Below are 21,871 nucleotides of genomic sequence, written 5' to 3'. Positions count from 1 at the left end.
AGTTTCAGTAAGGTCAATTAGATACGTTATATAGTTTAGATCCGATAGTTTCAGTATGGTTAATTTGGTACGGTTTGTATTTTTAGTTTTAGTTCATTAGGTCTTATAAATTATGTCCGATAAATTAGGTACGTTATATAGTTTAGGTCTGATAGATTCGGTACGGTCAATGTGGTACAATTTGTATTTTTTATGTTTTAGTTCACTAGGTCTGATAGATTCGGTATGGTCAATTGGGTATGTTTTGTACTTTTTATGTTTTAGTTCATTAGGTCCGATAGATTCGATCCAGTCAATTTGGTACGGTTTGTATTTTTTATGTTTTAGTTCATTAGGCCCGATCAATTTGGTACAGGTTCTGTTTTTTTTTATGTTTTAGTTCATTAGGTCCGATAATTTTTGGATTATTGATTCGTTAGGCCTCGTACATTAGTTATGATTACAAAATGCTTTTCATTTTTTTCTTTTTTGTGTGTGTTTGAATCCATAAAAAGGGTAGGCAAACTAAAAAACACTAAATTCATAGAAAAGTAATTAAATCTAACATGGAATAATAAGCTGACGTGGAGATGGGTCAAAGCACTATTCTTAGTTTTTCATCTTACATACAGTATTATTAAAAACATGATATTCTTTAGGGATTGAAATGAAGTTTTCTAAAGATGGGTCTTCACTATATTTCTTTACTAATATGTTTGGGATAAGCAATTTTCTACATAATGAAAATTGTCATTGGAAATACTTGGGATTCATTTTGAAAGACACAATTAATCCAAAAGAGTTAATTCTCAAGATTCAACAACGGCTTGCTGGTTGGAAAAGTAGCTCTCTCTCCAGGGCGGGTAAGTTAACCTTGTTAAAATCAACTATTTCAAGCATGCCTAACCACATTTTTGTCTTGCCTTCCGTGCTCTTCGAGTACTGCTAAAGCTATCGATCATGCAAGTAGATCTTTCTTTTAGGGTGCTACTGGTGCTCCCCTTGTTGCTTGGAAAGAGGTTTGTAAACCTGTTGATAAGGGTGGTTTGGGACTTAGACCTATTTTAATAAAACGGCTCTTACCAAGCTTGGATGGAGGGTACTCATCACTGATAATTCCAATTGGTGGGTTCATCTTGTTAGACTCAATACTTAACTTTTTAAGAAAATGGGTGTAAAAAAAAAAATCAGGGCATTTTAAGTGTTTGGTAAACACTCGAAATCAATTTTTTTTTACTTCAAAGTTTTGGGTGAAAAAAAGTCAAAAATTCGTAGCTAGAAAAACTAGCTTTAGAAAACTAGCTTTTGTCGAAGAAACACAGGTGAACAATAACAAATAAATGAATTTTTCAATTTTCCGATCCTGCCTTCCTTTCTCACGCTATCAATCTTGCCACTCTCTTAGAACCTCGTCTCACACCAGATCTGAAAGAAGGTGTCCTTCATCTCAGTGATCTTTGACAAAAAATTTCACCTTCAAAGTTGCAATCCATAGAAAACGTTAAAAATCAGAAAATCTTTTCAAAAGTTCTAGCTAATCCCACCATAGAGTTTAAGCCATTTAGAATCAATTAGAAAAGAATTCACAACCTTCCTTTGGTGTAAAGTGAACCAACATAGCTAAGGAGACTCGATCAAAACATTTACCCCTCGTCCTTTCTATTCCACACACATTGACTTTAAAGATAGCTATTTTATAATTTTTTTTTTTTTTCAGTAACAATAGTGGTCGTGCAATGCTAATTCACTTAAGCTTTCAATCCAACCCATGTAGCGAGCTTTAGGTCAATGACTCCCTAATCACAAGGCTTTAGAGCACTAGGTGTGGAACACCCCTAAGGACTTATTAACTCGAGCTGAAAAAGACTAAGAAACCAACTAACCACCATGCCCCATGCCAAAGCTCTACCGTTTGACGCGAGAATCACTACTGATTAGGTAGGACTGGCCCGGTTACTAGGCAAAGCCTTGGGTGGAACAATTATTACTTTATTGGTAACAAGAACTAAACATTACTTTATGTTAAGCAAAAATTAAAAATGAACTTAGACTAAAAGTAAGTGTTTCAATCTCACTCCCCACAAACCACGTTGGTGTGAATGTGCAAATTTTCATAGTATAACTCATGAATTAGTGTCTAAGCAAAGCTAAATAGAAAAGACTCTATTATGGGATTAACCTTCACCAATTCCATTTGTTCTAATGTTTAAAATAATCTATAGATATTAACTTAAAAGAATGAAAATTTTTATTGGATTCAAAAATTAAAATTTTAAAAATTCTTATTTCCCGCCCCCACACTTAAATCACATTGTCCTCAAGGTGTGGAAAACAAATAAAAGACATATAACAAAACTACTAAGTCCTAGAAAACATAAAACGACTATCAAAGATAAAGAAAATAACCTAAGATAAAAAGAAAAGAAAATAGAAATAGAAAACAATAAAATAAAATATAAAATAAAACAAATAAAACAGAAAATAAGAGAAAAGAAAAGGGAATGGACACACCTGGGTTCGAAATGTGCCCTGGTGCTTGGAAATCATGGGACCTTGCAAGATAGATCAAGCAAAAGATAGATCAACCCAACGGGCTTCGGCATGCAAGGGAACACGCGCACCATAATAAACCTAGAACACACCTCTTTCATTTCCCATTTCTCATTTTAAGCTTGGAAACTCTCGGCCGCTTCTCTCAGAGAATATAGAGCGGCAGCTCTCATGTCTCTCCATTCTCTGTAACAAAAAAAACAAAAAAAAGTTTAACAAAAAGCTTCCGGTTATGTTTATTTTAACAAAAAACTACAATTTTAGATTAAAAAAATTAATTCTGGTACTATTTACTTTACTATTTATTTTGTCACTGTCGTTAAAACTCAAAATTTTCAAACATTTTTTTATTAGTTTTTCTAAGAACAAAACAACCTCTGCCTAGCTCTCTAGTCATTTAAATTCTTCCAATGGTTCTGGATTTGTCCAACCCAAAGCAAATACCCAGCCGTGCCTCCATAGCTGGATTTCTGTCATTTCTTCCCAAATCTCCATGTCTCTGGAAATTGAAGCTTCAATCCGTCGAATCAATGTACAAGTGCACACCAATGTAAATATCTCCTATTTCTTAAGGATTTCATGACCAAAAGTTGTATGAACTCCATTTAGAACTAGATGCATGGGCTTATTGATATGCCGAAATTCTCTGATTTGATACTTGTGTATGCTGTGTTTGCAGGTTCAACCCAGAAGTCATGCAGAAGCCCAAAAATTCATAGATCCACCCCCAAACTTAGTCTCGATCCATATCCATCGATCTGCATCTAAGCCCTCTGTCTTCAGCCAAAACAAGATATAGCTCGCTGCGATCAATCACTGCCCACATTCAAGCCATCCTTGCTGCAAATTCGTCATAGTCTCAGGTTGGCTCCCAAATCAGAAATCCAGTACTCAGAGCCAAAACCCACAAGGTAAAACTCCACTCCATCGTCCTACAATTTCATCCCCAAATCATAGATTAGGTAAAAATGTATGCCAGGATTTCTCATGCATGCTTGCTCTCTGTGCCAGAGTCTTGCAAGTGACGGTGATAGCAAAGATGAAGAATACGAGGCACAACAAACTGGAAATCTGGCGGACAAAAAACTGGTGGATTTCACGAGATCCTCAGTTTCGGAACTAAAAAGGTATAAAATATAATTTATGTAAATACCAAATCTTAATTCATTATTTGAAAATAAAGATTGAAAAAGGTTAATTTTGAATTTAAAAATAATAAAAACGAATTTAATTAAAATGATTAAAGAAATTAGCAAAGTAAAGAAAACAAAAGTAAACATTTTGAAAGCCAAATTGTAAAAATCTAGGGTTTCGCCGTCCCCTTAACAATTCTATATAGATTTACCGATTACTTATGAATTACCCATGCAACTTGGAAGGTTAGGTTTTCTTAATGCATATTCTACCTGTGGCATTCAAGCTAGAACGTATATTAAACATGCAATTTGTCTGTGGCATTCATATCAAATATAAACATGCATGACTCATTACGCTTTTTTAAAATCCTTTAAAAAACTATGCAACCCCTAAGACGTGGCATTCGACCTAGGTGAACTTACAACTATCAATCACAAGAAGCAATACTCAATCCTTCGGTGGCATTTCGACTGAATTGCATCCAATTACTTATCTAAACATCCTAATGGTTGCGAATCATTTAGACACAAAGATAGTTTAAAGCACAGTGATTAATAATTCAAAGTATACATTCATAATATCATAAACAATTAAATAAAAACTACATATTCATGCTAAGGCTCAAGCATCGCCCTAGCAAACATAAATTAGTTACGAACAATCATAAAACAAAATATTATCAAAACCATGGATAGAAAACACCTTGAAAATAAACTTGAATTGTCGAAAGCAATTCTCCAACTAGTGCGTGTGTTCTCCCTAGGGCTGGCCAAAAAGGCTTATTTATACTATTCTAAATAAAATCCTTCTAGTAAAAGGTCTTAGAATAAGACTAGGAAACTAAATAAATTGAAATAAAATAAGAAACATAATCTTAAATTGACTTGATAAATTCGCCTAGAAATTTATATAGCCTCGTTTTGGATCCAAATCAGCTTCAAAACTGACCCAATATAGCTGGATTTAAAGCTTGGACTATTCTGAACACTTTTCCAGAAGGCCACGAACCCATCTGGGTTCATCTTGGGCTCCAAAATCACAGTTTAAGCCCAGAAACGTCACTTTCCAACAACTCGTATTGCTCCTTTATTAAATCATTAGAAAATAACCGTTTGGTAGAAAAATCCAAAATTTTGATATGAATAAACCAAGAGACACACGAACGTCTGCCAATTCGAATCAATCCAAAATTCGTCAGTTTCATCATATTTTTCTCCAGAGGAAGTCGAATGTTTTTTGAAAATATAAAGCAAAATATCAAAATTCTACCAAAATAATTACCAAATTATACTAAGAGTAGGGTAAAATATATAATATAATATTGACTCATCAATCTCTCTCGTTCTCCAGGTCGCGTTCTCTCGACTCGGCAACCTTCCTCTGGTAAGCTTCACTTGTTTGAAATTTTATTATTTATTTGTTTGGGTTTTTTAATTTGGGAATGGGAGAGTCTGAGTGAAAGAGGAGAGGGAAGAGTGAAGGGATGAGGTTTGGAACGAGACATGTTTATGGGTTTGATTCAGTGGGTAAATTCCAGCAATAAAGGGATAAGGTTTGGAGGAATGGTGTCGGAAAAAGAAATTGTGGAAGGAGGGTCGACAAAATAAATTGGGGAATGAGGTCTGGGTGCTTGCAGTGGCTGGTTTCACCTTTACTGAGTGAGAATTAGGGAAAATTGATTACTTTTGCAAACTCATTGATGAGGCAATTTCATATAGGCAGTAGTATTCCGAAAGTGGTTGCAGTTGTTGCACAATTACTTGGTTGTGAACCACCTAGCTAGTTATGATTGTTTGCTACTTGTTTGTTTTGTAGTGCAGAGAAGCGAGAGATGTTCGCTACCATAAAACATCCCGAAGTCTGGCTTACTTGGTTGAAATTTATGTTTAACAAAAAACAATGAACTGAAACTATGAATTACAACTATGTGTTGAATGTTGCTTTTATTTTGTGTTTATTGAATGTTGGATTATGATTTCTTGTTGACCGCTAGATTATGACTTGTTCTTGAATGTGGGATTATGACTTCTTATTGATTGTTGGATTATGACTTGTGGAATGTTGAATTATGTATTAGGTTGCAGCTGTATATTCAATATGAACACCTCTGATGATGATGATGATGAGGAGGATTTGAAGGATAGACTAATTATATGTGTTGTAGCGAGAGTTGTTAAAACATATTATTTATTTAAAATATGTCACAAAACTCCGTGTATGAATTTTTCCCAAACATGTAATATTTGATTAATAGAAGTACTACAAGGGAATTACATGCAATGCTATAGAATGTTTAGGATGAACAAAGATGTCTTTTATTGATTATCCAATGACTTGCAAACTAATTACTGAGTGAGAGGTTCGAGGAGAATGAATGCACTAGAAATATTAGGAATGTTCTTGCATATGTTGGGACATGATATAAAAAATAGATCATCGCAAGAGAGATTTTAACATTCTGGTGAGGCTGTTAGTAGATATTTTGATGTTATATTGGATATTATGTGTAAGATGGCAATAGATATTATCACACCGATGGATTCAGAGGTTCATGGTATTCCTCAAGAAATAAGGAAAGATACAAGATACATGCCTCATTTTAACGTAAAGTTTGACTCTTCTTCTAACTTTTTTGCAAACTATAAGTGTAGGTTGACGGTTTTCTTCTATACTATTATTTTTAGGATTGTATTTGTGCCATAGATGGAGTACATGTTGATGCTTCAATACCACCTCTGGATCAAGTTCCATACATTGGTAGGAAAGGAAGGTCGACTCAAAATGTTATGGCTACATGTAATTTTAACATGTAATTCACATTTGCTTGTGCCGGATGGGAAAGCACTGCACATGATACAAGAGTATTTTTATCCGTGCTACGAAACCCAAATTTAAATTTTTTTAAGCCTCCAAATGGTAATCTTCATACTTGTTGTTTTACCAGAATCTTCATAGTAACATTTTACATGCACGCTTTGTATAATTATTACATTATTACAAAACAAAAATTTTCAATTGTCAAAAAAATATTATTGGCAAATACAGGGTACCCACAAATGAGAGGTAATTTGGGACCTTATAAAGGTGAAAGATATCATATCCTGGCCTTGGTAGGGGTGCCGAACCAAGAGGTCATAAAGAGGTATTCAACCACATGAATTCTTTTCTTAGGAGCATCATTGAACGAACATTTGGGGTATGGAACAAAAGATGGGCAATTTTAATGGATATGCCTAATTACTCGTTCAATAAGCAAGTGAAGATTGTCATTGCTACAATGGCTCTTCATAACGACATACGGAGGTATTCTGAACGTGGTCACCATTTTTATGGCTCCAGTGACTTTTGTGAAGAGAGCGATAGTAATGATGAAGATGAAGAATACCAAAATTATCAAGTTGAAGAATCACATAAGATAGAAGTATTAAGAAATAGAATAGCAGCAAGTTTGATGAATATCTAGTTACACTGCTTTCAAGTACATCAACAATATTGTACTAATGAATCCTAGCTATTTAGCCTAAAATATTTCATATTTTCAAGTAATTTTTCGTACTAAATAATATTTAAGTTTAAGTCTATAAATATTTAAAAAAAAGTACAATATATTTAGTAATTGACCTTTATTTGTTAAGAAAATTAAACTAATAGCACATCCAGTATTGTACCTTTTTTGATCATTTAATAGTCATTACTGTTTTACATAAAAATTTACCAAACATTATAACACTGTTTTTTTTTTGCTAAAAACACTTTTACAAAAAAATTTATCAAACACTCTATTGTTTTATTTTGCAATTATTTATTCTCACAGCACAGTAGAAGCAATTTTTTTTTTTTTTTTTATATTTTTTTATTCAAACAACAACTGTACCAAACCAACCCTTGAGTATCTTAGACACAATTCATTTTTCTTGGCCTCTCCAAGGGTTAATCATTCTATAGTTTGGAAAGGTATTCTTAAGTCATGAGACATTTTGCTTCGAGGCATCCGCTAGATTGTCGACAATGTTATGGAGCTTTTCCTTGTTTGTCTGATCAAGAGCGTCAATGTATTGATTGATTGGTCGTTAACGGTAAATAATGTGATTAGAGATCGTTGCTGGGACATTCCTAAACTTCCGTCTCTGGTTCTGGTTCATGTTGTTGATATTATTTTTGTTATTCATATCCCTTTGAAAGAAAGAAGGATTATTATGTTTGGGTCCGAGACTCCAAATCCTTCTACTAAGTTTATTGTTAAATGAGCCGCTTCCTCATTCTTGTACTAATAAGATGTTTAAGAAAATTTGGAAATTATGTACTCCGCCAAGAGTAAGAGTTTTTCTTGGCTTTTATTGATCAGACAAGGGAAGACCCAGGGGCAGGGCCTGGATTGAGCTGCTCTTACGTACCCGGGTGGAGAAATTTGATCTTAATTTCATAAATGCCAGATTTTATAAAAACTTTCAAATATGGCAAAACACATGTATAAATTTACCCAAATACCTTCAAATGCTAAAAAGGAAATTCACAAGTTCTAATGCAGAACCTGCTTTCCTTGTGTCACTGTATGCAAAGGCATTGTTCTACCTACTATCCAGAGGACAACTTCGTTCGGGAAAAACCAGAATCTTTTGGAAAGCGATATGAATATGTTTAGAGCATCCCCAATGAGGGATTTTATATGGGACTGGAAAAGTGGTGGACAGTCCAATTTAGAGCTTCAAGGAATCTTTGGAGCTCTAAAAAGGAATTCGTCACAATGAGGGGCTATATACCTTTCGGGGTTTATATGGCACTATATATTTATTTACATAGTAATTTGAATAGGCACTAAATTTATTTTTGCCTTAATTTTTCTTAAGTCAATTTTTAGGTGTGTTATCTTAAATTTTTTTTAATGAACTTTCAACCTAAAATATTCAAATTCTGACAAAGTTAGATTCCATCACTTATGCACGATTGGATTAGGTTTTTTTTATTTTATTTTTTTTTATCTCAATCTCATTTATTGGTTTGTTTCTATGAAATCAGATAAGATAAAATTTCATTTCATGACAACTATTGGATTGGATTATTTTATCTCCATCTCATCCGTTGGTTTATTTATCTGATTGACACATTCTCTGAAATCAAATAAGATAAGATTTTATTTCATAACCATCGTTGGATTGGATTATCTTATCTCAATCTTATCCATTGGTTTTTCTATCTGATTGGCATATTCTTGGAAATCAGACAAGATAAGATTTCATCTTCCACCAACCGTTAGATCAGATTTCTTTTCTCAAACTAACTTGTTGGATCGTTATCTCTAATATCATTATAATACATAAGCTTCCAATCCCTTTATTCTCAAAAACCGCTCAACCACCAAACTGTAATGGCTCAACCATAGAGTGATAACTCCTCATCTGATGAGGATAATGCTACTTTTGCAATGGCAGGGGCTATGTATAAGCACTTTCAGAGACGTTTAGATGCTGTGGAAGTGAGAACCTTAATTATATATGATAAAAACTCTCCTTTCGGTTGCAAGGTGAGCAACGTAATTATATATGAATCAAAATGCAAGTGTTGAATTGCTATATTGGTTATGAACTTCATTTTTAACTCACTACGTACCGAGTTTAAACCTTATTCCTTCCTCTAGTGTAAATTAAGGGTTCGTTTGGAAATGTTTTTAAATAACTGAAAACATTTTTGGTGAAAATATTTTTGAAACAGATAGGATCCTAGTAAAGCACTTTAAGTGCTTCCCGCAAGAAGCATACATCTGATGCTTCTTTAAAAAATGTGATTTTTGAATCCAAAATCAATTTCACAAAAAACGCTTTTAGTAATTTTAAAAAAAACACTTTCAAATGAGCTCCAAAGTTATATCACTTGTGTTGTATTCATATACATACACATATGAATCTAAATGGATTTTGGATCCAAAATCAAAATTTTACCAAAAGTGTTTTCAGTCATTTTAAAAGTATTTTCAAATGAGCTCTAAAGTCGTGATATCACTTGTATTCATATTTACAAACACATGTAGATTGATAAGGGAAAGTAATCGAAAGTTTTAATGAGTACAAATGTGGAAGTTCAATTTAATTTCTAAATTAGTTTTCTCTTTATCATACTAATATTACAATATGTATTAGTTAACAATGGTTAGTCGAGGTTATCCCATGTGACGTGTGAGGTCAGGAAAAAATAGGCGTCACACACCCTTTCTTGATTAAGATTTTGTTCCATGTAGTGAATGTGAAGTTGGACCAAAGATCATCTGCTGGGCCTCACTTTGTTCTCCAAACCAAATGAGGAAATGTCAACTTTGGTGGACGCGGGTTTAGCAATATTCTCTTTTTGTAAAAAGAGAAATTTCCAATTTTATGAATGATACCTACCCACTAAAAAGTGTAATGCCACGTTTATTACATTTCGATACTATTTTTCTAATAGAGGTAGGATCTACCATCATATGTGGATCACATATCAATTAAAAATATAGTACAAATATAATATGAAAAATGTGATAAGAGTAATTTTTTATTATTTGAAAATAGGAAAACAATCCTAAATTTTTTACTCACCATTAGAAAAAAATATTTGCATGACAGATCTTTATGCTACGAAGCAAAATTCGTCATGCTAGTGTGTTTTGCGCAAAGAAAATGACCCACCGTCGTGCAAAATCGTCGAACAATGCGTGATGAAACATTTTGTCTTGCAAAAGGGCTTTGCACGACGAAATAACGACTTTGTTGCGCAAAGTGTGGGAGAAAAACGCGGGTAAGTCTTTTTTTGGTAGCAAACAAATGCGTGACGAAACTTTACCCCCGTAAATATTACACGACGAAGGTTTCGTCGCGCAAGATATGAATATTTACACCAAACGGTCAGTTTTCTGAGTTAGGAGGAATCAATGCTATTGAATGAGAGGAATCAATACTACATTTAGTGCAGGGTTTTGCACGACAAACCCTTCGTCGCGCAATGTTCTCAAACTTCCTTTAAATATACAGTTTTGCTCTCTCTATTCTTCAGAATTCGTTTTGGAAACACTGTACTTTTTTCTGGATTACAATTCTTGTTGTTATTTAAATTTGTGTATGATGGTAGATTCAGGTGCTTGTTCATCAAACAAAATCGAGGAGATAAAGACACACTTGATCGATGAGTTAGAAGTTTGTGTTAATTTATTAGTTAAATAATAATTATTTTCGTTAAATATATTATATTAGTGAAATTTATAATTTATTAATTTTTGCATAACAACCTGATTGGGACATTGAGAAAAGTGATCCAAATCTGATGAAGTGCATCGACAACATATTCAAATCTTCTTTTTGGGAGTGGAAGTTTGGTGTTGAATGTGAGGCAAAATTGAACGAATACCTGAACCACCAACGACGGAATAGAATTGTAGTTTTATTTTTCTTTTATCAATTACTGTACCTAATTAAATTCACCAAAGAAATTTATTCTGTTTAAAACTCATTTTATAAACAATTTTTTTTTTTAAATTTAAAAATGGTTTGCTTGATGAAACATTTCGTCGTCCCTATTTACACGCGCGACGACATAGATAAATCTTACAATAAGGGAAGCTTCATCCCTTAAAACTTTATGCGACAAAGCTTGCCTTCATCACTCTTCTCTTGTGCCATCAAAGCCTTCGCCCTTTTAAACTTCATGTGACGACTAGTAGTTCCTCGTGTAAGAAAGTTTGTGCGACGAATATGCTTCGTCCCCTTGTACTTAATGTGACGAATTCTCTTTTGCGCGATGATTGTTTTTCTCTTTGTCGCAGAATATTTTTCTTTATGAGCCTTGCGCGACAAATTGTGGGCGATGAAGTATTCGTCGTGTGTCATTTTAGACGGTGAAAATCTTTTTTACGTGACGATTTTTATTTCGTCGCAAAAACTATTTTATGTAGTAGTGACTTTAAAAATCTAATACACAAAATAGCACATAAGAATTAACAAAAAATAAAAGGAAATTGCTAACTTTTTCAACAGGAAAAGGTCCCAAAAGTTAATTGAATATGGACCATATACTTTTCATGGAAAATTAGGATTTGGTTGTGGCCTTTGGGAGGCATAATCATATTCACACCGCAAAGTTGTTTTCTTTTGATAACTGTAAAGCTGATCAAGTCGGCAATGCGAGTGTCGCGCACTATTATATGAATCTATATCATCTTGTTTCTGCCTATATATATGTATGGAAGTAAACGTATTCGAATGCATATTTCGGGCATTGTATTTGTATATAAAAGTCTCAGAGTGTTTGCATCAAGCAGAAGAGATCGGAATGCAGCCAAGGATGACTTGCCGGCTTTTACAGTATCTTGCTCTAATCAGCAGAGTCTTGCCGGCAAGTTGTTCTTGGCTACATTTAGCTCTCTTCCTCTAATGTCAGCCTCTGAGATTTGGGAAGTTAGAGGAAAGTCTTTGAACTTAGAATAACCAAAACACACTCTCTCCCTCTCTCTCCATTCGTAACCTTTTTAGTTGCTTCATGTGTACTTCATTGCTTGTATCCTTGCTCCGAGCCCTCCTAAAAAGATTTTTAATCTTAGAGACGTATATGTGAGATGCAAAATTACTTATATAATTTTAGAGAGTAAAGTTAGTTTTAGGCCAATGCATAAATAAATGAGATGTAAATTTTAATTTTCATGCGTTAACTTGTTTTTTTTGTGTGTGTGTGTGTGCGTTTTTTTTTTTTTTTTTTTTTTTTGATAATTTATTTATTTTACCTATATATATATATATATATATATTTTTTTTTTTTTTGTTTTGGGAACAAATCAAATAATTTTTTTTGAAACTTGGAGAGCGGTTGAGAAGGATTTCAGAATACCTGGGATGTCCTTGGGTGATATGCTTTCATTCGCAGCTAGAAAGCCTGCAAACTGCCCGAGCAATGTTGTCTGGTTACTGTTGGCATGTCTGCTTCATTGATCAGAGTTGCTAGATTGGCAATGAAATTCAACATCTCCTCAGAGGTTGAAGAAGCAACGAAGTTTGATATGTGAGGTGAGTTGTAGGGGCCCTTTGAGGAACCCTTGTGATCTCTAAAAAACTTGGGCTTTAATTCTGGGGATTGGATCCTCTCCTGAGCTAATGGAGAGGATCCTTCTCATCAATCATCTTGGGCCGTTGGATTTTTACCTTTAAAGGGACCTCCCTATTTGTAGTCGTTGGATAAAAATCCAACGGTCCAGGATGATTGATGAGGAGGATCCTCTCCATTAGCTCAGGAGAGGATCCAAATCTTTAATTCTGGATGGAGGATCCAACACCTGTCTATTGAATGACCACCAGCATTACAGTGGCTACATTTCAAGTTCAGTCGCTTTCTTTTGTAACTTCTCTCCTCAACTAATTTATAATTGAAAGCATAGGCCCTTACTTCAGGCAAGTTGGTCTTGACCCTCTATTCATCACCTTGCTGCGGACTTCCTCCCTTTGAACGGTAGCACAGATGCTCGAGAATTATGGAAGGTCATGGTTAATGAGAATGTGACTTCGAAGGTCCTCAAATTCTAAGCTTAAGCTAGCCAATAGTTGGAATATTTCATCTTCCTCAGCCCTTTTCAACGCCAGCGAAGTTTCTTGAGTTCGGACACACGAGCTGCATTATTCAGGTTTCCATACATCTCTTTAAGATTATTCCGAAGATTCATGGATGATTCGGCATAGCTGAAGATCTTAGCAATCGTTCACTCAATAGAGTTAAGCAGCCAGTAGGTTTTGACAATTTTGAAGAGTGAAACATCGAAGATGATTGATATTGGGAAGGACCTGGCTCCCATTCCCATACACTCCTATCCCCTCCTATTTGTGCGGTTATGATTAAACCACGTCAATATTTTATATCATTATTATTTTTTGTCTTATTATCTCTATAAAAAAATTAATATAAAATGTTGATTTGGTTTAACTGTGACCACACAAAATAGAAAAAAATGAGAATGTATGAAAACTGGAAGGGCAGAGAATGTATGGAAACTGGAAATTGGGAAAGCTCTGCATTTTGATGCCTCCATTGCTTACATGGGTTGTGACGACATGTTGATAGTACGAGATGCTTAATTATATTCTCTCTCTGACCAACTTTATAGGATTACAGTAATCAAAAGAAAATATATCCCATTCTAGTTGTTTTATACATAACCTTTCTCCTCCTCTGTATACAAGATCAAACTAAGGCTTAGCACAAGATCCTTATTGACCAAATAAAAGCACAAGATTTTTTGGCACACCTCACATCCACTGCATGAAGAATAATAGAAATTTTAATGCGATGTGTTCATATACAAATAAGTTTGCCAAGAAGAAAGTTAAATCTAATTTGAAAGTTAGTAAATTCAACCTCCTCTTCTCTCACGTGGACCACACATTTTAGTGAGCCACACGTGTAGGAATCCTTTATTGACATGTTGAAAATAACGCCAACCTATTTGAATGTTCAACAAATCAGAATTTATTGGAGCTAATGGCTCTTCTTGAATGCCCAACAAGAATTAGCACCAATCTTTTCAAAAGCTTGGCTAGAATAAACGTTTCTTTTCGAAAGTTTGAATGTTAAATAATAATTCTCAAAACTAACGCCTATCGAAAGGTCAACTAAACTATCTCTAATCTTTTTGAAAACCCAAGTGGAACTAACGTTTGTTTTTTTGGAAGCCCGATAACTAAATCTCTTAATATGTTGGAACTAACGCTTCCTTTCCAAAGTCTAATTGAAACTAAGGCTAGTCTTTTCGCAAACCCATCTAGAACTATTGCCTGTTTTCAATAGTCTCAACTACCAAATCTCTTTTTTACTTCAATTCTTTTTCTTTTTCATCCGAACCTTTTTTTTTTACCTTTTTTCTCTCGCACAGTGATACTCAAAGATTACCACTACAACTTTGTTTAAAAAAAAAAAAAAAAAAAATTAGCACTAAAACCATTTTTCATCCTTTTTTTTCTTTTTCTTTTCTTCCTTCATAGCAGCGGAAAAAAAAAACCACAACACTTTTTCCTTTTGTTCAGATCAGTTCCCTTCCACCACGAGACACCCGGCAGCAACAAGACATACTTCTTTTGGGGGTAATTGAATATTAATCCTTTGATAAGATTGGAATTCAATTAAAACCTAATGTGAGATTAAATATTAATTATAGTCCTTTGACTAGATATCCACATCAGCATTTATATTTAAATTAATAATTAATTGTTATTAGATACTTAAATACGTTTTTTCATTCCCAAAATGCCCATATTAAATATTTGATTTTTTTGTCAAATTAAAATTTTGATTTATTGATTTGCTCCAGATTTTTTCCCATCATCCTTGACTTCCTCTATTAATAAATACACTTGAATGGAAAACCATAACAAAAAAATTAGTGAAACGTTAAGAAAAAAATTGCAAAATACGTAGTCTATCATTATGCAAGTTACATAGTAATGAGTATGTACCAAATAATTATAAAATGATTGTATCTAAAAATATGTACCGCAGTATGTGTACCGAAATATATGTATTGAAGTATGTGCACTAAAGATGTGCACCTAAGTATGTGTACTGAAGTATACAAATGTATTGAAATATAGTACCGAAACATAAGTACCGAAATATATGTACGGAAGCATGTGTCCTGAAGTATATGTGCCGAAATATGTGCACCAAAGATGTGCACCGAAGTATATAAATGTATCAAAATATAGTACCGAAACATGTGCATCGAAATATATTTACCGAAGCATGTGTCCCAAATATATGTACTGAAGCATGTATACCGAAATATATGTACCGAAACATGTGTGTCGAAATATATGTACAAAGTATATGTACCATGATGTATGTACCTGTATAGTTCTCAAAAGTATAATGTACCTATACGAAAAAGGCTTCTTATTGAGATTACTATTGTTGTGAAATGGAAAACCAAATGGAAAAAGGCTTCATATATTTAGGTATAACAATCACCAAAATGGAAAGTTTCATTCAGATTAATAGAATTTTCTGAGGCAATTCAAACTAGAAGATGCAAAATCAAAATTCATAAAGTCCAAGTTTTCGGAGACTGAAAGGGAGTTTTCTGATGGAGATAATGTGAGCCTTTGGCTGATGCCATGGAGAGGAGTGGTGGTCATGACTCACTATGGAGCAGTATAGGTGGCTGGAGGGAGGGAGGGAGGGAGGGAGGGAGGGAGAGAGAGAGAGAGAGAGAGGGAGGGAGAGAGAGAGAGAGAGAGAGAGTGAGGATCATCACCTTATATCAAATCCTGCAACATCTCAAATGAGTAATAAATTAAATGCAAATATTTGGATTTCAAATGAGTAATAAATTTTGCAACATTTCTCATAAAATCAATTATTGTTCACACAGGGATAGAATTGGAAGAAAGAAAAACATAAAATCAAATTAAAATGGGTAAATATGACGTGGAATATATATGATGACATGTAAACCAGATCAAAAGACTAAATACTCAAACCAAATAAAATTGTTAATTAAATCAAATCTCTATAAATATTTTCCTTTATATTTTCAAACACAAAGTCCCTCTTTCCCAAATATAGGGTTCACTCCCAACACACCCCTTTCATGGTGGTGAGTTTTCAAGCCTAACATATGATATTGAGAATGAATCCTACATTGATGAGAGCATGGACCTTTCTTGTGTATAAGTAATTGGGCTATTCCTCATATTGCCAATTGGTTTGATGGTGGAGTCTCATCTTTCTTCATGGTATCATAGTGGGTTGTCTCATGTGTGTACTCCACGTTACTCCATTTATATTGTTCACGTGTTGGGGTTGAAAATGCGCCACATGTGAGGGGATGTATTGAGAATGAATCCCACATTGATGGGAGGAGGGACCTTGCTTTTGCTTATAAGTAATTGGGCTGCTCCCCATATTGCCAATTAGTTTTATGGTGGATGATGCGAGAATTATACGCACACAAATTAAACCCTCTTTTTATCAATTGTAGTGAAGAATGTAAGTAGGGATCGTTCTGGACCGGGGATTAGGAGGGATTGTTAATCACTTGGAAACTGACTCAAATATGTAAAAACAAGTTTAAAACACTATACTAGACTCAAAGAATGCAAAACTAAACTTTAAAACACCAAAACAAACCAAAAGACTCAAAACAGCCCCAAAACACTCAAAACTGCCTTAAAAACACAATCTGGGCAGTTTTGAACACTAGACACAACTTTGGACGAAAATTGGTTTTACTTTGACCTAAGACACTTAAAAACACAAACTAAAGTGATTTCTAACTAATATGACTCAACAAAGTAAAGGGGGATTGGTTTTGGACGAATTTAAAAACAAAACAAACTTTTTAAATTAGAACAGATTGTAGAACGAATTTGGTTTTAATGAATGGAATGAAGGCTAGCTAAGGGGTTCATCTCCACACATGTTATACTTGCATATAAAACGATTTCCAATTGCTTTTCAATAACCCATGAATTCTCAACGCCCCAAGTTAATTAGGTTCGCTTAAATTAACCTTCAGATTTTCCTAACGTTATTGAATTGGATGATTGCATACGACAACCCAAAACATTCCCCACAAGTCCCCTACATGATTGCATAATAGAGATACAAGCAAGAATCATTAAGTTCTATGAAAACCATAAGCATTGACGAAGCACTTGTTACTATGATTGCATGAAACTTATGCCAAGAATTTACTTAACGCGATTGAGATCATCAACCTTTACTACTTGTGAATATAATTCCATAACGATTAGGTGAAATTTCCTTATATCCTAGCATCCAATTTATGCATGATAATTAAGCGTGCACTCTCAACCAACACACACAAATCAATGTAATTCACATAGATAAGTAAATTGAATTCACAACTTATGAAACGCAATTAGAAGTAATCAATTCATATAGCAAGTATGTTCATGGTTTCGAATCCCCCCCTAGCCAAGGGGGGGTTTAGTTCCTCATACGCACAAAACAAAGAGAATTGAAATTAAACATTGAATTCAAAGGAAAAGAAACACCTAGAAATTCCAGCGACGCGAACTTGAATTGCATGAACTTCCGAGCTTCCTTCTCCTCCTCCTTGGTGCGGCAAAGGTCTAGGGACAGGTTTTAGGGCCTTAGGTGTATGGATGAATGGTTATGGAGGGATGTAGTAGTGTTTAGGGGAAGGGGATGGTGCGGCAAGGCTTAAAACTAAGGAGAAAGGTGTTTGGTGGCTGCGGCAAGGGTGTGGAGAGGGTTGGACGAATTTCTGGAATTAATGAATGTGTATGAGAGGTGGTGATCTGATCTAGGGGTTAATATGAGTATATATAGGCACTTAAAACCCTAGGGTAATCAGATATGGACTTGAATAACCCAAATCCACAAGGAAATAGGCTTAGAAATCAGAAATAGAAAGGGATAATGCTTCCTAGGTGCAGCAGGTAAGGAAATAAGGTGATAAGGCTTCTAGAATGCCTTGCAAGGCAAGGGAAATCAGATTTCTAGAAGGATTTGGGGCGCCACTTTTGTAGGAGATAAGATAAGGTTCCTAGAATCATGTTTTAAGGGCCAAATTTGTAGGGAAAAAGAGATAAGGGTGCAGCACCTTTGTAGGGATAATGTTAGGGCTTCTAGAAAGCCTAAAAACTAAGGGGATTTGGATAAAACCCACGGCAAAGATAGGATAGGGCATCTAAGGCTTCTAGAAACCCTCCAAGATAAGGTAAAGTGCATGGCATCCCTATAGGATTAGGATAAGGTGTCCTAAAGTGTTTAGGACTCCTCTTTGTGGCTGAAAACCTTGTGCATTAGGATTAGGAAAGCTAATCCTTCTTCATCTTGGAATGCTTTTCCTTCTTGGACTTGGAAAACTTCTTTGTTGCTTCACTTGAGACCATTTGGATTTTGACTTTCCTTCATCAAGTAGGAAACCTTATTTGAGTAGGAATCTTCATTCTTCTAGGAATCCTAATTCAACTAGGAAACCCATTTTAACTAGGAATCCTAATTCAACTAGGAAACCATCTTCTATCAGGGACTTTCCTACTTCAACTAGGAAACCTTGCTCAAGTAGGAATCATCATCTTCAAGTCTTCAATTTCGTCCATCCTCTTGGCTCCAAGCATATGATGTCCATTCCAAGCTCTAATTTGCTCCAAAAGGCTCCAAAATGCATCCTTTTGCATACTTTGCCCTTAAAACCTGAAAACACATAGAACTAGCTTAAAAGACTACTTTACTAAGGAAAAACACTATAAATGCACAAAAACAAGCTAAACTAAGGTGCGTAAATATGCTCCTATCAAATTCCCCCACACTTAGCTTTTGCTAGTCCTCGAGCAAAACAAAATGAAACAAAGTAAATAAACGAAGTAAAACGAGTAAAACACAACCTACACCTTCCAACAATCGCCTCAGGGATTTCCAATGCACATGACATGTTAAAAATCATCATTCCCACAGATTTTAGCCATCTTTACTCTTAAGCCTTTACTTAATCATAGTCACTACTCATTAGTTCACAAATAACCAATTAAAACATGATTTTGAATGTAGTAACATGCCTTAGAGAATTTCCTCAATTCCTTACTAGATATGCACTCAATTTTCACACAGATTTTCTGACTACACACCCTATACTAGTTATATGTGAGAAGATAGATGTAAATATGAAAACGAATGCTCACATATATGTATGACAAAGAAAGCACTTTTCGGAGTTAATAACATGTTTAGATATGATCTCATGAATGGAATGCTACTACTTAGATGCGAGAACCACTGACACCATATTCTCATACCAATTTTAGACTCCACAAATTGAAACACATAACACTCAAGATTAAAGTCAAGGGTTGTAACGGGGCTAGGGGTATTGGCTAACAAAGAAAGGTAAAGGATAAAACAAACGTTTTTTAAACAATAGTAAGCAAAGCAATGAACTTGATACTTAGAATTCACTTTAGAGTGCAGAAAATAACTTTAACACAAAGGGGAATACACGTGCATACTTAGGGTCAAATGCAACGTTTTGGACCCTTTCTTCAATAACCAACAACTTAGAGCTCATTTTATGCTCTTTCAACTCCTTTTCATACTTTTCACAATTTTTTTCTTTTTTTCTTCTTATTTTCCACGAATTTTTTTTTTTCTCTCTCTTTTTTTTTCTTTTCTTTGCCGTGCCTCATTCAAGATTTTGGCACACCCATATATCAAGAATCCTTCCCCCACACTTGTTTTCTACAATGCAATGATCAAAAGGAATTCATCTTTGAGTTATGCTTTTACTATACTTCAAGAACAAAGGTATGGGTGGTCCTACTCTAGGCTAGGTGAGGATAATTGTGGGTTAACAAAGAAAGTAGGCTACACAAGGCTCAACGGGGTTAAATCCTACAAAACAAATGAAATAGGGAAATATGGCAATTTGGCTATGGTGGTCACTACTAACTTCATCTTGAATATGTGTTATGCAATTCAATAACATGTTTTGAATGAAATTGGCATGAGTTCTAGTATTTGGAACTAAATGATGAAACGCCTTCTAAGTAGTAACCAAGCAAAGAAAAATGAGATCATGCAACGACTTTAGAAAACAAGAATGCACAGATTTTAACTCTCCAAATAAACGTTTAGGCTCAAGTCTCACAAGGTTCTAGCATTAGTTTGAGTTCCTTCCTTCAAGCATGTTGCAAAAACTAATTTTTTTTTCTTTTTGATTACATGTGAAGTCATAAGTTATAACCACAACCAAGCATAAACAAAGAGTAAATCAAACTTTCATCCATGTTAATCATTCTCTTTAACAGTCATGCAATTACAAACCGAATCCTCATCATTGTGTTGGAAGGTACCCTAAGACACAAACAAACACACAAAAACAACTTAAAAACAACTCTTTTTGGGTTTTCAAAACAATTTTTTCAATTTTTTCTGGGATTTTCGGATTTTTAGAACAACAAATACTAAAACACACCAAAACAGCCTAAAAACACTTAAAAACAGCAAGAAACAACATTTGAAATTATGGGTGAAAAAACCCTACGAATTTGCATCAACACTTTGGTTACCCCCCCACACTTAAATCAAACATTGTCCTCAATGTTTCAAGCATAGACTCACACAAATAACAAACAAACAAACAAAACAACATCTAACAACCTAACATGGCAGAAACAAAATCAACAACAAAGAGAAGAGTTTAGGAACGCAAATCTGGAATTGGAGTGCTTTCTCGGTCTTTCTTTGTTGAATGCATGGGTTGCCTCCCAAGTAGCGCTTGTTTTAACGTCGTACAGCCGGACGAACATTCTTCTTATCCTCTCTTGGAGCCCACGGCATGGAGTGGGATGTCCTCCACAACTTGCCCTTCAACACTTTCGTAATATGGCTCTATGAATGGGAGGGGATAGTGATCCTCCCTAATTGTGGTATTTTGGTTCCTATAGTTCATGTAGACGCTCCTACCACTTTGAAATCGATTTGGAACCTGCACCAAAGAAGGTAACAACCTATTAGTTGAAATGGGAATTGGAATTGGGATTGGAGACTTACTAGGATGTTGTGGCAATGCCCCTAGGGCAGCCACCATCTCGCAAATTTTATCCTTAGGTACGGCCAGATTGGGTGTTTGTAGGGTAGTGGCGTGCTCCTTGTGCTCTCCTTCAATTCCTTCCTCAATGGTGGTTCTAGACGCATCCTTCTTGATTGGTGTTGAACGTTCCTGCCCTATATTTTTAATTGTACCAATGGCAAAACAAGAACGAACATCATTAGGATTCTCAATGTATTCAGAAACTTTAAAGTTAATCGTATCACCGCCAAACTCCATAGTTAAGGCTCCCTTGGCCACGTCAATCTTGGTATGGGCTGTTTTCATGAAAGGTCGTCCAAGTAAGAGTGGCGATGGGGGAGAGTGGGTTGAATCCTCCATGTCAAGCACGTAGAAATCTGCAGGAAAAATCAAGTGGTCTACCTGCACCAAAACATCTTCCAAAACTCCTCTCGGGTATGCATTAGATCGATCGGCTAATTGAATAATAACACCATCATTTTTAAGCTCTCCTAGATTCATAGATGCATAAACAGAGTATGGCATGACATTAATTGATGCACCTAAATCTAGCATAGCATGTTCGAACCTTGTATTACCAATTACACACGGGATAGTGAAACTACCTGGATCTTTGCATTTAGGTGGCAACTTTCTTTGCAATATTGCAGA

The 21,871-nt window shown here is 34.9% G+C and overlaps 2 long non-coding RNA genes across 2 annotated transcripts; both read left to right on the top strand.

Annotated features, from left to right (window-relative positions):
• The first annotated feature begins 2,888 nt into the window (after window positions 1-2,888).
• Window positions 2,889-3,667, top strand: LOC137732983 (uncharacterized). Its single transcript, XR_011068358.2, has 3 exons — window positions 2,889-3,079; window positions 3,209-3,440; window positions 3,541-3,667. It is a non-coding gene; the product is annotated as an uncharacterized LOC137732983 (long non-coding RNA).
• Window positions 3,666-5,946, top strand: LOC148690113 (uncharacterized). Its single transcript, XR_015957555.1, has 2 exons — window positions 3,666-5,049; window positions 5,744-5,946. It is a non-coding gene; the product is annotated as an uncharacterized LOC148690113 (long non-coding RNA).
• Window positions 5,947-21,871: the final 15,925 nt, after the last annotated feature.

The sequence above is a fragment of the Pyrus communis genome, chromosome 16 (genome assembly GCF_041283825.1).
Source record: "Pyrus communis isolate YQ-2024b chromosome 16, ASM4128382v1, whole genome shotgun sequence".
Classification (NCBI taxonomy): Eukaryota; Viridiplantae; Streptophyta; class Magnoliopsida; order Rosales; family Rosaceae; genus Pyrus; species Pyrus communis.
This window is presented reverse-complemented; position numbering and strand designations above follow the sequence as displayed.